The 15,603-nt window shown below is 42.8% G+C and overlaps 2 non-coding genes across 2 annotated transcripts; one reads left to right on the forward strand and one right to left on the reverse strand.

Annotated features, from left to right (window-relative positions):
• Positions 1–10,024: 10,024 nt before the first annotated feature.
• On the forward strand, positions 10,025–10,106 carry trnas-gcu (transfer RNA serine (anticodon GCU)). The gene has a single exon. It is a non-coding gene; the product is annotated as a tRNA-Ser (tRNA).
• Positions 10,107–10,650: 544 nt separating this feature from the next.
• On the reverse strand, positions 10,651–10,723 carry trnaa-agc (transfer RNA alanine (anticodon AGC)). Its single transcript has one exon. It is a non-coding gene; the product is annotated as a tRNA-Ala (tRNA).
• Between the last annotated feature and the right edge of the window lie 4,880 nt (positions 10,724–15,603).

Here is a 15,603-nt window from a genome sequence, read left to right on the forward strand (position 1 = left end):
CGGAGGAGGAGGAAGGTGTGTTGTTGGACATGAGGCCAGAGGAGGAGGAAGGTGTGTTGTTGGACATGAGGCCGGAGGAGGAGGAAGGTGTGTTGTTGGACGTGAGGCCGGAGGAGGAGGAAGATGTGTTGTTGGACGTGAGGCCGGAGGAGGAGGAAGGTGTGTTGTTGGACATGAGGCTGGAGGAGGAGGAAGGTGTGTTGTTGGACGTGAGGCCGGAGGAGGAGGAAGGTGTGTTGTTGGACGTGAGGAAGGTGTGTTGTTGGACATGAGGCCGGAGGAGGAGGAAGGTGTGTTGTTGATTGATCGGTGCAGGTGTTGCAGTTATGAGTGTGTGATGGCTGAAATGTGCACACACCTGTCGCGTCCTTGCGCATTGTGTTCGGGCCATTTTCTCTGGCATCACTGACATGTTATATTCAGAGGTGTGTTTAGGACGGCTGGTGAACCTCGAGCTGACCATCTATTCCTGTTGTGGTTCACACACATGTTATGTATTACACATATTATAACTAGCACAGTGATAGGAGAGTCTGAAACCACCTAAACACCAGCAAAAGAAACTCTGGTGCTGCCACTGCAGTGTCTGGCTGAGACATATATATCTAGATATCGAGATCTAGATATATATATATATAGATATCTAGATCTAGATATATAATATCTACACAGTGTCACAATATGTCGTTTTTGTGTAGAACAAACCGGAAGTAACATGTTAATTAGCACCAGGCTCATAATCGTAGCTTCCTATACACACAGTGATATATTACTCTTCTCATTTAACTCTCAGCAAGAAAGTCAACAAACTGTTAAACCTTTCCTTTAATACTTCACCATAATAAGTGAATTATAACCAAAAACCAGATAGTGTTATATTGGCAGTAAACATTCAGAAATGTTGTAATTATATGATGTAGGTTTTTCTTTGTTTTGTTTGGGGAGTGTGTCGAACTGTTCCAGGCGGCTAAAATGAATTTGTAAACCAGGTGTTATATTGGAAAGTGTTCATACGCCCACACAGTGCAGCTCCGCACATACATTAAACTGTCTGTGGAAGTCCAAGGTTCACAGACAGAAGTTTGTGAACAAACCGTGTTCACTTCTATTGTCCACATTTTACCAGCTGACAATTATGACCTCAGTCTTGTAGTGGCAAAAACGTCCTGCTGAAAACCAAATGTCTCTGTTTGTCTCTCTCTCTCTGTCTCTGTCTCTCTAACTGTCTCTTTCTGTCTCTCTAACTGTCTCTCTCGGTCTCCTTCTCTCGCTGTCTCCCTCTCTGCCTCTGTCTGTCTCTCTTTCTGTCTTTCTCTCTGTCTCTCTCTCTCTCTTTTTGTGTGTTCAAATATGAGTTAAAGCCGTTTCCTGGTTGAGACTGAGAGAGAACATGTGTCTTCTTGTATGTGTATTTGAGAGAGACTGTGTGTGGGAGTCTGTATGTGTGTGTCTCTCTCTCTGTGTGTGTGTGTGTGTGTGTGTGTGTGTGTGTGTGTGTGTGTGTGTGTGTGTGTGTGTGTGTGTGTGTGTGTGTGTGTGTACACGCGCGCCTGTGATAGTTTTACCATGTGCAGAGTCCCTGTATGGGACTGAATGAAGTCGGATATGAAGGAACCTGTCAGGTCTGGGCTACTGTCGGAAACCCTCCTACTACTATTACCTCCTCCTCTTCCTCTTCATCCATCGCTTTTAAATCTTAAGACTTTACAGGAGAACCAGGTTTTATATATATAAACTGTCACTGAGTTAGTCATTCAACATCAATCTCGTTTTTTTTTTTTTTTTTTTAATCTCTGAAAAGACCAGTGACTGTGAGTGTAACAGTAAGACATCAAGTGAATTTCAGATATAAAAATAAAAAGTTAATCCATGTGATGAGATGAGTTTTAGTTTTATGAGCTTTATCATTTTAAAAAGCACATTCTTATTAATATGATCAATAATGAATAATGTATCTAGTTTCAGTAGAAAGTAAGTTTTTTTTTCTTCTGCAGGATCGGGGATGAACATTTTTTGCTTTTGTGAAGTCACAGATTTAAATTAAAATTACACAAAGCAAATGGGTCATACATAAATGTACTGTTGTAAGACATGTTAAAGAAAACAAAGTCTTCCCATTACTGTTCACTTGATCTGTCAGTTTGTTTTGTTGCTAAAACAAACTGTAATGAAAAAGTTTTCAACATTAGCACTTCGTTAAAGAAGGACTGCTTCACAATGAAGCTGGTGAGTACAAGGTTATAATAATGTGGTTGAAAAACAGCAATTTTACTGAACTACTGAATGGCTTTTTAGCAATTAGCATTTTTCATTTGAACCAAATTAGCTTTAAACACCCACTAAAAGCTTTTGCAACTATTCTTTAGGGTTTTATTTGATGTAAAGTTTATTTTCTGGTGAAGGCCGTCCAGGCTGCGCTTTCAGAACATTATCACTACCACAAAATTAACTCTCTGGATAAACAATAATTAAACTGTCCTCACATTAAAAACAGATTATGTCGAAGAGAAGTTGATTTAAGTGTATAGTAACTTTTGAAGTTGTAGGTCATTGTCATGAGAGCTGTCAAATATTTAATACAAAATCATTTCTCTCCTAAATTGTCAGAAATGTTACTTTAGTGACTTAAAACAGTTTGGAAAGCCAAAATACCTAAAAATAGAGTCCAAACTTTGGGGTGGTAGAGAGGGGGAGCCATCAGATTTGTCTGGTGTCCAGTCCCACCCTGGCAGCCCTTTTGGCTACGCCCCTGGTTTCACGTCTTCCACATGGCTCAGGCTCAGTCCAGGACTTTCCTGCGATCCCAACCCCAATCCTAACCTTAACCCACACCCTATAATTAGTTTTTTTGGAGGGAAAACGGTCCACACAAGTAATTTTCTGGTAATTGACTGCAAGAGTTTAAATGGTCACAGACACGTACACACACATGCAGCCTGCATGCACACGCACACATAAACACAGTTCCTCATATACACAGTGGTTGTGTGCAGCTGCGGCGTGTGTGATAATGAGACAATCCTTGGAGGGACTCATCTGGACGACGTTATATCATCTCCCTGGAAACACTCCACTGCTCTAAAATAGGAGTGTTTGCTCCCAGTCAGCTGCAGCATGATGTCATCCAATATAATTTCTACAATCAGGGGGGAGGGGGGAAGATTATTTGGTGACATGTGACTGTGCAAAGAACAGTGGTTTGGAGATTCTTGTGGTGCAGACTAATTTAGAGCTGTGTCTGCAGCTAATGTTTGTTTAAACAGAGACTTGCCATAAACAGAAATACTTGTTGTCTTAACTCAAACACCTGCCTCCTGTTTCTGGAGGGAATTAACAGGTTAAAAAAAACAAAACAGAAAAAAAACTTTGTTTTGAACAAACACATTAATTATCAGACTATTTACTAGCTTCAGTTTCATTATCAAATAAGAAGCATATAAAAGTATTACATACTTTATACAGTACAAGAAGTACCTCAGTCTGGTATTTCACAGGGTCTTCCAGGTGTTCCACGTTTCTAATGAGTTTCACTGAACTACTGACTTCATAGCAGTCACTAGGTGTCCCCCCCTGCTGTGGCTTGTATTACTAACCCCACATCTGGACCGGGGGAGTTTTACAGTACATTTACAGTTTTACAGTAGAACCATATGCAGGCAGAATAGGTATAATTGCACACATCTCTGAGGACACTTTAATAAAAGATCATCATTTTGACTCACGTCTAGTTTTTATTTTTCCTTTTTTTTGTTGTTGTCTGGTCAGTTAAAATGTTGCTTTGCATGTTTAAAGGTCTGTGCTGTATCGAACCAATCGATTGTTTTTGGCTGAAAGGATGTGAATCCATATGAATGTGAGTGTAACCGTGTCACTCTCGCCTCAGAAGAGCCTCAGATTGGTGGAGTCTGGTCTGTTTCCCAAGCAATGGCTTTATTAAAGGGTGTGTGTGTGTGTGTGTGTGTGTGTGTGTGTGTGTGTGTGTGTGTGTGTGTGTGTGTGTGTGTGTGTGTGTGTGTGTGTGTGTGTGTGTGTGTGTGTGTGTGTGTGGTTTACTAGAGGGTTGTGGTGGTTCTCAGGGGACAGCCCTCTCCAGCTGCCGCTTTACAAGACCGTAACATCAAACACACACACACACATACACACACTTTTAACACAAGGGTTTGACTTCACACATCCCTCGTTTCAACCCTCAGCCTCCCTTAACAAGTTCATCAAATGAACTCTTGTCATTTCTTCCATTCCTGACATGCCACTGATCTTTCCTCTCACACCTCGTCCAACCTCAAGTATAATGAAATGCCGACACAGTAAAAGATTTCTTAATTCAAACGCTCCGTTGCTGTTTTCTCTATTGATTACATGCAGTGCAATACTCCAGTGTTGATGACGAGTCCGACACAAGAGTGTCAACAGGCTGCTGAAGTGCTCTTCAGCAAGACAGAAAAATCCTTCAGTATCAGCTCAACAGGTGTAGCTCTGCTGGTGACCGTGACCTCTGACCTGCCTGGAGCAGGACAAGCAAAAGGTTTCCCTTCAACCCCCTGCTGCCCAATAATTTGAGTGATACTTTTAAAGCAGGATTATTTTTCACTCTTCAAGGTCCCGCTCTGTGAAAGTTGCTCGACTGCTGCTCCACAGTAGAAGCGCCATAAAATTCAGAATGAAGTATGAAATGTTTGTACTTGACCTGACATAAAACTGCTTTTGGACTTTATATTTATTTGCGTTACACGTCCATGTCAACTTTTCCAAAGTAAAACTTCTGAAGGAAATCTGAAAAGAAGTTAAAAAAAAACAGTGCAGTGGAAAACTGTCAGTGTTGACTGAGAGTAACTTGTTACATCGATAGAGTGCATTTATCTATTCAGAAAATAATGGTACAAGTACACGTCTAGTAAGGTACCATAATAAAAACCCATATTTACCACATTTGAAGTACTTTAGGTAGTTTATATGTTTGAATTTGTACTTGGAAATTACCATTGACTCATACAAAAAAAAAAAAGACTTTACTGTGTCGTAATTCTGTAGCTTGTAACACTTCTAAATATGTTTCAGAGCAGATAACGTTGACTTTCGTTTCCCTGATCTTGTATTTTAGTTAGCTGCTGCAACTGAAACCTCACAGTGACAACAGTCTTCTCATCAAACTCCAGAAAAGAGAGCCACGACTATCCCAGACTGTTACTTTATTGACCTTCACTTCATCACCTCTGTGGTCGGAGATGTGACGAGACCACAGGCAAATTAGGTGTAACAATTTTATATTCTTTTGGAGACCTACTGTACTTCGTGATTTCAGCAGGTGTATTCTTACATATAAACCATGACCATATACGACTATACCCTCCAGCAAGCATGTCCTGTTTCCCATTTAAATAATGCTAAATTAATGACACTGTTTTTCTATGGACTGTGTCTCAGTTTCTCTCCTTTTCAAAGCCCATTGTGGAAACTGCTTGTAGTTTTGTCTCTTGGTGGCAAGTTTCTGCCAGTAGACTCCTAACCACCCCCGTACCCCTGTTTCAGTCTTTTGCACTCGGAGCTCCCCCTGATTTGTTTCCCCCTCACTGTCTTTCAGTGATGTGAGCTGCCTGGCATTTGAGGCAGCCAGTCATTACACTATGGAACGTATCGAGGCCAAGCAGAGCCCGAAGAGTTTGGAAAACTATAGTGTGTAAGGTTTTATTTATTGGTACCGTTTAGTCGATACCCATTTATCATAACCGACCCTCTTAACATAAATGATTTGATTCTTTACAAAGTTTTATCTCAGTGAGCTCAAACTGCTGCATTAAAGAGTGGTTCTGGAAATGATTGGAGTCACCCGGCAGAGCAGGACAGCCTGGCTCAGCTCATATAACCAGAGGGAAAACACAAAGTCCCGGGAAAAAAAAACATGAGTGGTAGGCAGAGATGGTGGCACATGGGAGGAGAAGAAAAAGTGAGTGAGAAAGCGATTGAGAGACTTTAAGAGGAAGTTAAAAATACAGAGAGAGAGGTGAGGTGGTGAGTGAGTCAGGTGGTCAAATCGCTCCTGCCACCTCATTAGTGGTGATGACATCACAGCTGATTTCTCTTTTAGTCCGCTACTACTGCTCCAGCGCTCCTCTGTTAACAGAGAGCTGCTACTGGCCCGAGTCTTTAACAGCAGAGTCTGGGGAGCTGCTTTTATGTCGTCAATAACTCAGAGCGAGTAAAAAGGAGGCTGGACCTGATTGGAGAGGCCTTTTTTGAGCTGAGTAATCACAGCGTCGATTCTTTAATATGAGATTTACTTGCCTTTCATGAATGGACTGCAGAGCTGCTGCAGATGCCTGTCTTCCTCTGATTTAGTTGAAACAAAGCCTTTAACAGTTTCCCTTGAGGATACAGCTCATGTTAATGCCTACAGAGACATTTTAAAGTTGTTTATACAGCAACCAAGCAAATATCTCATAGGTGACCAGTCGTGCTTCCAAACTGGCTCCCACTTAACTCCAGACAATCCTTTTACCTTCGTTAAGTGAGTCTGTTCATTTTCTGTGTGCAGCATTAATTCAACAGGAAACAAAAGCCTAATAGAGTTTAGAGACCTGCTCACAGTCTGATTGACTGCAGAGAAGAACAGTTTTGTATTTTATATCCATGACATGAAGCAGAGCTTTCACCTACACTGAAATAAAACACTGAGGGTAAGAGAGTGTGGAGAGTGGTCCGACTGTAACCAAGCTTAGTGTGCGCATAATTGACGAAATATTTTACTTTGAGATACACATGATTACAACATTAAACTGAAGACAAGAGTATCATCAATTCAGGCTTCAATATCTCGGGAAGGTGAAAATCTCCAGAAAGATTCATGGATTCTGGCTCCATAAACTGCCATCCAACTTCTCTCATGAAATACAAAGTCAATATATTTTTTCCACAAATCTTTATGGTGCTGTTAGCTAAAGTCCCTCCTGATTAGTTTTCTGGCAGTCAATCTGAAAATAATCCCACCATTAATTAGATGTTCGGCCTCAAAAAGTGGTATGCTTGGGGGGGTGTCTGATTGACAGGCCTGTGGTGCTCCTCCCCAGCTTGTACAAATATGGTCATTTCTAGCTCCAAATTGCTCCAAACTAGCAAGATGGCGATGCCCAGAATCCAAACTCAAGGCCTCGTAACAGTGGTTTACAAACCGATGGTGGAAGTCACTGTTGGTTTGCGCTTGGTCTTGCTCCAGAGTGCACAGCCTCCATAGCGATGAGTCGGCTACACCATAGGTAACGTGCACCCAATGTCGGGGCTATAGTGGCTGCAGAGAACCTCATGGAATCACTTTTGATTCCGTATGTTATGTATAATAACCAATTATCATTAAAGGAGTGACACAATGACCACGTAAAAAGTAAAAAGCCCAACTTTCCCCCCAGATCCACACTGTCCCAGGCAAAAGGCTTGACGTGTTGTAGCTCCAGCAAACCAAACCAGAACTGAAAAAAAGGCAATTGATCAAACACATAAAAGTTGTTTTAGACATTAGTGTGCTTCTGATTTCAATCCCTCAGTAAAAAAGTGACTACTTAATGCTTTCCTGACTCTTGATATGGACTGAAGGTGATAGGGCCTTAAGCCATGCACTTCGACCTCCATCGTCCCAGTGGTGCAGATCAGTGGCCACAAACTGTTGGTGGACTCAGTGCAGGTGTGAATTTGTGTAATTGCCTTATTCCAAAACGAAGAGCATCTGCAACTAAAACCCTTCGAGGTTAAACGGCTATTCGGACAAAATGCAGAAATGAAGCAAATTCAAAATGAACACCAGATAATGGATTGGAAACAGACGTTCATCCCTCAAAGTGTCTTTTATTGCCCCACTGAGTTCACTAATACTGCGAGATTCACACAAACTAGACGAGGCGCGCTCGTACTGGAGGCCTCCGAGGTATGACGACAGCCTTCAGATGCACTCAGACAAACGAGATAAAAGCCACTCAGACTTTTAATTTCCCAGCATTTGTTTCATTGTTTTACAGCGTTCTGAGGGATGTCAAATCAAACAATAGCTTTTTACTATGTGCTTGAACCCAGTGCACCGCAAGCGTGTTTGTGAGAAACTCTATCATAAAACGGGATATGAACGGAAAAAACTAAGAGAGCGAGCACGATTCAACTGATGTCTTCCAGTTGTGTGACCTCTCTTTCCTTCTCCTTCTTTTTTCTGTCTCTCTGCCTCTCTCGGTTTAATAAGGCCAGCTGTAGAGTCTGGCTCTCTTGGGAAACACAGTAGAGTGTGGCTGGCGCTGAAGCTGAATGAGGCTGAAATTGGGGCTAGTGGTGGTGGTGGTGGTGTGGGGGCGAGGAGAGGGGGTGCAAGTTGGGGGGCGAGCACTTCCGACCATTTTCCCCGTGCAATACACCATGCAGTCTGGAGCGCTGGCAGGCTGCCACCAACCCTCTCCCCTTCATCGTCTTCGCCCCCCTCCTTCGCTTCCTTCCTCTCTATCCTACTTTTCTTCCTTGTGCTGCTTTCCACCATCCCTTCTTCTTTTCCTCCTTTTCCTATTCTTCTTCCTGCTGTCGTTCTTTCTGTGCTCCCTGCTGTGGAAAGCAGACAATTACTTTTGGTAATGACACACTCCAGACGTCTGCTCAGTGGCACCATAACAAGTCCAGAAACTCTTCCTCTCTCTCCACTCTTTCTGTCACTTTCGGCGGAGGCCACAAACAATCATCCAAAGGCTGCGATAAATAGCTCATCTCCTTGGAGTGTCTCTCCCCTGCTAGATGGCTGCTCTCTGGTACCGCGTCGGGTCCGGACCTGCTTCCGAATTTTGACAGGTCCCTGACCCGCGCCAGAGTGGTTCAGCTGGGTTGGGACTGTGTGTCTGTGTGATTGTAAATGTGTACGTTGTGTGTGTGTGTGTGTGTGTGTGTGTGTGTGTGTGTGTGTGTGTGTGTGTGTGTGTGTGTGTGTGTGTGTGTGTGTGTGAAGTTGGACCCAGCTCAGTTGGTGGGTGTTTTTCATCAGACTAATGAATAATACGTCTGAGCTGAGAGAAGAGTATCAAGCGAGAAGAGAAGAGGAGGAGAAAGGATGGGGGAGAAGAGGGGAGGGGTAATGACTATCAGATGGTGCTCTACTACTGTGCTTGCTGCCACCACTACTGCTGCTGTGTCTTTGAAAGTTCAGTGTGTAGCATTCAGGGGGATCTATTGGCAGAAAATAGAATATCATTTTCATAATTAGATTTTCTTCAGGGTAGAATCAGCTGAAACAAAATGTTGTTGTTTTTGTGTTATTGTTTTTGTAACCTTTAAATGAGCCCTTCAAATCTACTGCACATAGGGAGTGAGTCCGCTTCCTCCGAGCGTGCCATGTTGCACCGTCATGATTCTCCAGTAGACCACAAGACACAAACAAAACACAAATTTTGTGATCACCGTAGATTCTCCCGCATGTTTAGAAAGGTTGTCTAATACAGTTATACAATTTGCAAACTTCCCTTTAGATTCCACTAAATCCTACTCACTGCTCTTATAAAGGAAAATACATGTTATATTATGGGTATATGTGATTATTATTCTAACTGGTGACGTGTCCAAGTTGTACCCTTCCTTCGACTAAAAGTCTGGATAGGCTCCAGCCACCTGTGACCCTGTTCCGGATAAAGCCTTATAAATAATGGATGGATGGATTATTATTCTCTTGAGCTGTGAAATCCCCATCCTGAAAAGAAACAGCTCATTCCCAAAGGTAGAAGCGAGAGAGCTAAATGTCTCGTCACCTGGTGTCTTACGCCCATTATTGCCTGGCACTGCAGTTCCCCTCTTAACAACACTTTAACATCCAGAGCCCAATCTATGTCGCTGCACCAGCAACAGCGTAGCCTGAGGATATGTACATGCGTATGTTTTTGAACTCGATATCTCATCAACGCCTTGAGGGAATTTCTTCAAATTTGGCACAAACAAGGATGAATTGATTAGATTATGGGGTTCAAAGAACAAGGTTAGGGTTAGATCATCAGTCTGCTGTGTATGAGTGTGTTTCCCAGACGAGGTGGCCGAGTGGTTAAGGCGATGGACTGCTAATCCATTGTGCTCTGCACGCGTGGGTTCGAATCCCATCCTCGTCGATTAACTCTTATATTTATTGCTCGTGGTGGAAGCGATGCTCAGAGATCCTTCAGAGATTTAGCTCAATTAAACTGTAAACTGTGTGTTCACTTTGGCCCACTGAAGTCTACCGAACTTATTGACAATTTAATGAAACCAGTTTGAGAGGACATTTGCGGTGACATTATTGTGTTGGAAGGAGGAATTAAAAGATGGTACTCAGTGGCCACAGAGGGGTGGAAATGGTCAGCAAATACACTCTGATAGGGGTGAAATTTAAAACCATCATTGACTGGTGGCCCAAGGTTTAGCAACAAAGCATTATTGGTACAAGGCAGGTTGGTTACAAAGACTCATGGTATTGATGCCAAATACTGACCCACCATCTGCAGCCTCAGACGAAATGGAAATTCATCAGAGCAGATGGGTTAGAAATGTTACTGAATGGCAATTTTTGTATTGGACTGCTGTTTGACAAAGAGTATTTCATTCGGGTCATCGAGCTGATGCACCAAAGTCGGCCTCAACAATCAACAGACTGAAGTCTCTTGGAGACTAAAGTATTGGAGAATGAGGGCATCGATCCCTCTACCTCTCGCATGCTAAGCGAGCGCTCTACCATTTGAGCTAATTCCCCTGTCTGCAGCTTTGAAGTGTAGCCACACCTCAATCCTCCTCCTCCCATCCCCCCATGTTTCTATTTTAAAACGGGACCTGATATTTCCAGAGACTGTTGTGAGATCACAACCCTTCTGAAGAGCGTTGCAACACAAGGTGGCCGAGTGGTTCAGGTGTTAGACTGGTAATCCATTGTGCTCTGCACACGTGTGGTCGAGCTTAGTCTGACATGATTATTGGTGGTGTCAGCATGCCGACAGTTCTGTCATTGATTCAGCTCAATGGAAGTCTAACTGTGCCTTTAACTTGTTAATAAATTAGTCACAGAGAACTTAAAAAAAAATCACTCAGGTGGTTCATATTTAAGACGCATTCAATGGAAAAGTAGTTTGTTTTTCCATTCCAGTATCTTCCGCTTATCTGGAATCGGGTCGCGGCGGCAGCAGACCGAGCAACTTGGCCCAGACTTCTCTCCCCGGCAACATTTTCTAGCTCATCCTGGGGGATCCCGAGGCGTTCCCAGGCCAGCCGGGAGATATAATCCCTCCAGCGTGTCCTGGGTCTTCCCCGGGGTCTCCTGCCAGTTGGGCGTGCCCGGAAAACCTCCAGAGGGAGGCGCCCAGGAGGCATCCTGATCAGATGCCCGAACCACCTCAGCTGACTCCTTTCGACACAAAGGAGTTGCGCCTCAACTCCGAGTTCCTTCCTGATGCCTGAACTCCTTACCACCCTACGGGGGAAACTCATTTCAACCGCTTGTAGCCGCAATCTTGTTCTTTCGGTCACGACCCAGAGCTCGTGACCATCGGAACGTAGATCAACCGATAAATCAAAAGCTTTGCCTTTAGACTCAAAACGGTCCGGTGCAGCGCCTGTTGTACTGCTGCCGCCACCCCGATCCGCCTGTCGATCTCTCGCTCCATCCTCCCCTCACTCGTGAACAAGACGGCGAGGTACGTAAACTCCCTCGCTGGGGGCAGCCACTCCGTCCCCACCTGGAGGGAGCGGTCCACCGGTTTCCGGCAGATCACCGTGGCCTCAGATTTGAAGGCGCTGACGCTCATCCCCGCCGCTTCACACTCGACTGCAAACTGCCCCAAAGCATAAGCTTTGCCCGGGAGGCTGAGTAGTGTGATACCCCGATAGATGGAGCACTCTCTCCGGTCCCCCTTTTGGAAAATGGCAACCACCACCCCGGTCTGCCAGTTCATGGATACTGTTCCCAACTTCCGTGCTACATTGAAGAGGCGTGTCAGCCAAGACAGCCCAACAATGTCCAGCACCTTCAGCATCTCAGGGCGGATCTCATCCACCCCCGGCGCCTTGCCAGCGAGGAGCTTTTTGACTACCTCAGAGACCTCCACTAGAGATATGAGTGAGATGTTACGGCCAACCCGTGGCTAACAACGAAACACCATTCGGGTTCAGATCGGGCAGGCCGTTCCTCTCAATCACCCCCCTCCCAGGTTTCTCCGTTGTTGCCTACATGAGCGTTGATTTTCAGCTGTGGAGTGGAGACAAGATGAAGTTATGACTGAAAGGATTTGTTCTGTACTATGTTTTGTTCAGATCTAAGTCTAAAGAAGATTTACTAAGTCGATACCTAGTACATGGCTGGATCGTATATAAAGAGCTACAGGGCTTTTAATTTGAAACAGACACAGGAAGTCGTGGCATTTGGCCAACCAAACGTGTAAAATGACCACTTAGTCAGTGTTAGGAATTCACATTGATAAGGATAGCGCCACTGTTGTGTTATATACAAATATAACGGATATCATGACATATAGTATGTTTGGGTAAACCTACAATATTAACTCGGTAAAAATTAAACAAGCCACTAGGTCATCACCCACAAACCTCGATTAATTAATTAACCATCGTTAGAGCTGGAGCATACATTGAGTTCAACAAAAGCTGAATAAAAAAGTCTCATGAAAAATCCAACAGTGTCTACATCATCAGCAAACTTATGTTCATGTCCATTGCAAAAATAATATATCCCGTATTTGTGCAGCTTTGTTATGTTGTTGATTCTTTAAACTTTACATTGTACATTTTGTCCATTTTTTTTATCTAATTTTTACGTACAACTTGTAAAATAGTTTCTCAAATAACCTGCAATTGACAGCCAGCTCTCAAACAAGGGGCACATTCAACATCATTATGTAAAATCCAGAGTGTGTGTTGTGAACTTAAGTCAACATTTTCATGTAGTTATATGTAAATGTTGCCATTATAGGGCTGTAATGTAGCTCTTTCCTTTTCATTCAACATTCTTCTGTCAAAATCAGACGTGCGATTATAAAAAGACTCATAGTCCACGTTATACCCAGTCAAATGTGTTGTGGCCTGCGGGCAGTGATTCAGAGAAATGGGATACTGTGTTAGACCAGCCACACACTCCTGGGAGATGCAAATCAGAAGAAGATCATGCTAATGCATGTAATGATGGACCACAGCGAGTGGAGCTGGTTTAAAAATACACCTCCACAGACAGTCAAAACTATACAGTTAGTTTAAACATTAATCAAGGTTTGTGGGTGATGACCTAGTGGCTTGTTTAATTTTTGCCGAGTTAATATTGTAGGTTTACCCAAACATACTATATGTCATGATATCCGTTATATTTGTATATAACACAACAGTGGCGCTATCCTTATCAATGTGAATTCCTAACACTGACTAAGTGGTCATTTTACACGTTTGGTTGGCCAAATGCCACGACTTCCTGTGTCTGTTTCAAATTAAAAGCCCTGAAGCTCTTTATATACGACCCAGCCATGTACTAGGTATCGACTTAGTAAACCTTCTTTAGACTTAGATCTGAACAAAACATCGTACAGAACAAATCCTTTCAGTCATAACTTCATCTTGACTACAGTCCACAGCTGAAAATCATCATCACATGTTTTTGGTAGATTAGAATAAATTCTAAAACTGCACAGATTTAAACATGCACTGACCTTTAGTTGCATGGCCCACCCCCACATATCCTGTCTGTCTCCACTATCAATTTATAACACATATGCCAAATAAATATTTAGAAACAGATCCAAAATGTACTCGGAACCAAAACCCCACTGTTTACCACATTTTGTCACAGTTTTCTCCTTTGCAAGAGCAACGAGCTGTTGGATTGTGTTGCAGCGTCGGCTTTTGAAAGACAAAGTTTGGTTTCACCGAGTGGTTTTGTTATTTTCCGTCCACTTTCATTTAGGTTTTCATTATTTGCAAATCTTACATAACTATAACAGTATATTCGTGGCAGTTGAATCTGTAGCCCTGAGTGAGGTGAGGCCCCATCCAGTGACCGGATGTGTCCAATGAGACCTGAAGGAGAATGGAAAAAGTGTTGTAGCACAAACTGTAAAATTTAAAGACCTTTTTCTTGCTGGTTTCCACTGCAGTCTTCGTCCACATAAGTTATGCAGTTGAATAATATTCATTTATTTCAGAATTTTGAAGGATATTTATGAGGAATATGTGTTTCCAGTGTCGCAGTTTGAACACTGCAAAGTGGTGCAGTATGAACTATAAATGACCAGAACTGCCTTGTTTGACTGCATTTGTAAGAGAGGCACTAAATGCCAAAGCCTGATGTTTTTCTGTTTTCTTTATCTACATTACATGATGAAGGAAGAGCAGATTTGACCCACATTACAGTGTTTAGACAGAGCCTACCCATCCCTGTGCTTTCTTCATACTTACTGTTTCGAGCACTTCCTGTATGTGCTGTAATCAACCGCTGCAACCAACATTGGCTTCTGTTCGTTCACTTCATACCACAGCATAAACACCACGACTGAGATTGAAGGGTAGGGATAGATACAGAGCAGAGGGAGAGAGAAATATGGATAGAAGAGGAAAAAAGACAGAGAAATCACAAGTGATGAATGCTGACTGTAACATTGTGTAACTCTGACAGATTATTCATTGTGCTATTAGTTTTCAGCAGCAGCTTATCGTTGCCAATCTACACAAAAGAGGCATACCAGCAATGGCAGTTGGGTTTAAGGTTTTCAGTAAGGTACCACTGAGGATTATAGAGCTCATAGTTGAGTTTTACATAGGTTGTCAACCTTAAACCACTGTGCATTTAAAGTAGGAAGCACAATTTAAAGGTCACTGAGGAGGTTGAGTTAAGTTGCACAATCATGGCCAATAAAATCCCAAAGACTTTAAGTAGGAAAAGCAGATCAGAGTTTGAAACCATTATGTCTTGCCATACATGCATAGATAGAGCTTTTTTATTTTTTTTATTTTTTTAATTTTTTTTTAATTCTGTCTGTCACTAGTTTACTCCCTCTCTTGTCTTTCTTCTCTCCTCTGTCTTTGCTCTTTTTACTGTCTCTTCTAATTTTTTTCTCTTCCTTCAGAAGAAGACAGATTGTTAAAAGGGAGTGTAAGTGAGTAAAGTAGCAGCTCCCCTATCCATGAACCTCGCCTTCATCACCAAAACACTCCACCCTAAAAATCCCAATCCCTTGAGGGTAAACTACGTGCAGGCCCTCTAGTGTCACAGCTCGGGCAGATAAAAGGCTTCGGCCATGGCTGAATAAACCCAATTCCCTGCTTCATCCACGAGCTCAGCCTGACCTGTCAGCTTCCAGCTCTGCAGCTGCAGACCGCAGGGAAAGAAAGGGGACGCAAACTCTTACTTCACTTAAGCTTCACAGCTTATTCCTATTAAGGAAGCGGTTGAACAAAATGTTAATTTTTGTCCCAGTTTTACCTCTCGCTGGTAGCCTGTTCTGTCAGGTAAACGGCAGACAATAGGAAAAATCACTGAGCTCTGTAAAACGTAAAAACTTGAAGGAGAAAGCTTTTTTTTGGAAGCACAATTGATCCATGTGAGAACATGAAAACAAAATATCACAGAGGAAATTCCTTTAAATA

This window comes from Brachyistius frenatus, unplaced genomic scaffold (genome assembly GCF_029030835.1).
Source record: "Brachyistius frenatus isolate BFR_SWC_R1_liver_20210118 unplaced genomic scaffold, ASM2903083v1 Contig_14, whole genome shotgun sequence".
NCBI lineage: Eukaryota > Metazoa > Chordata > Actinopteri > Embiotocidae > Brachyistius > Brachyistius frenatus.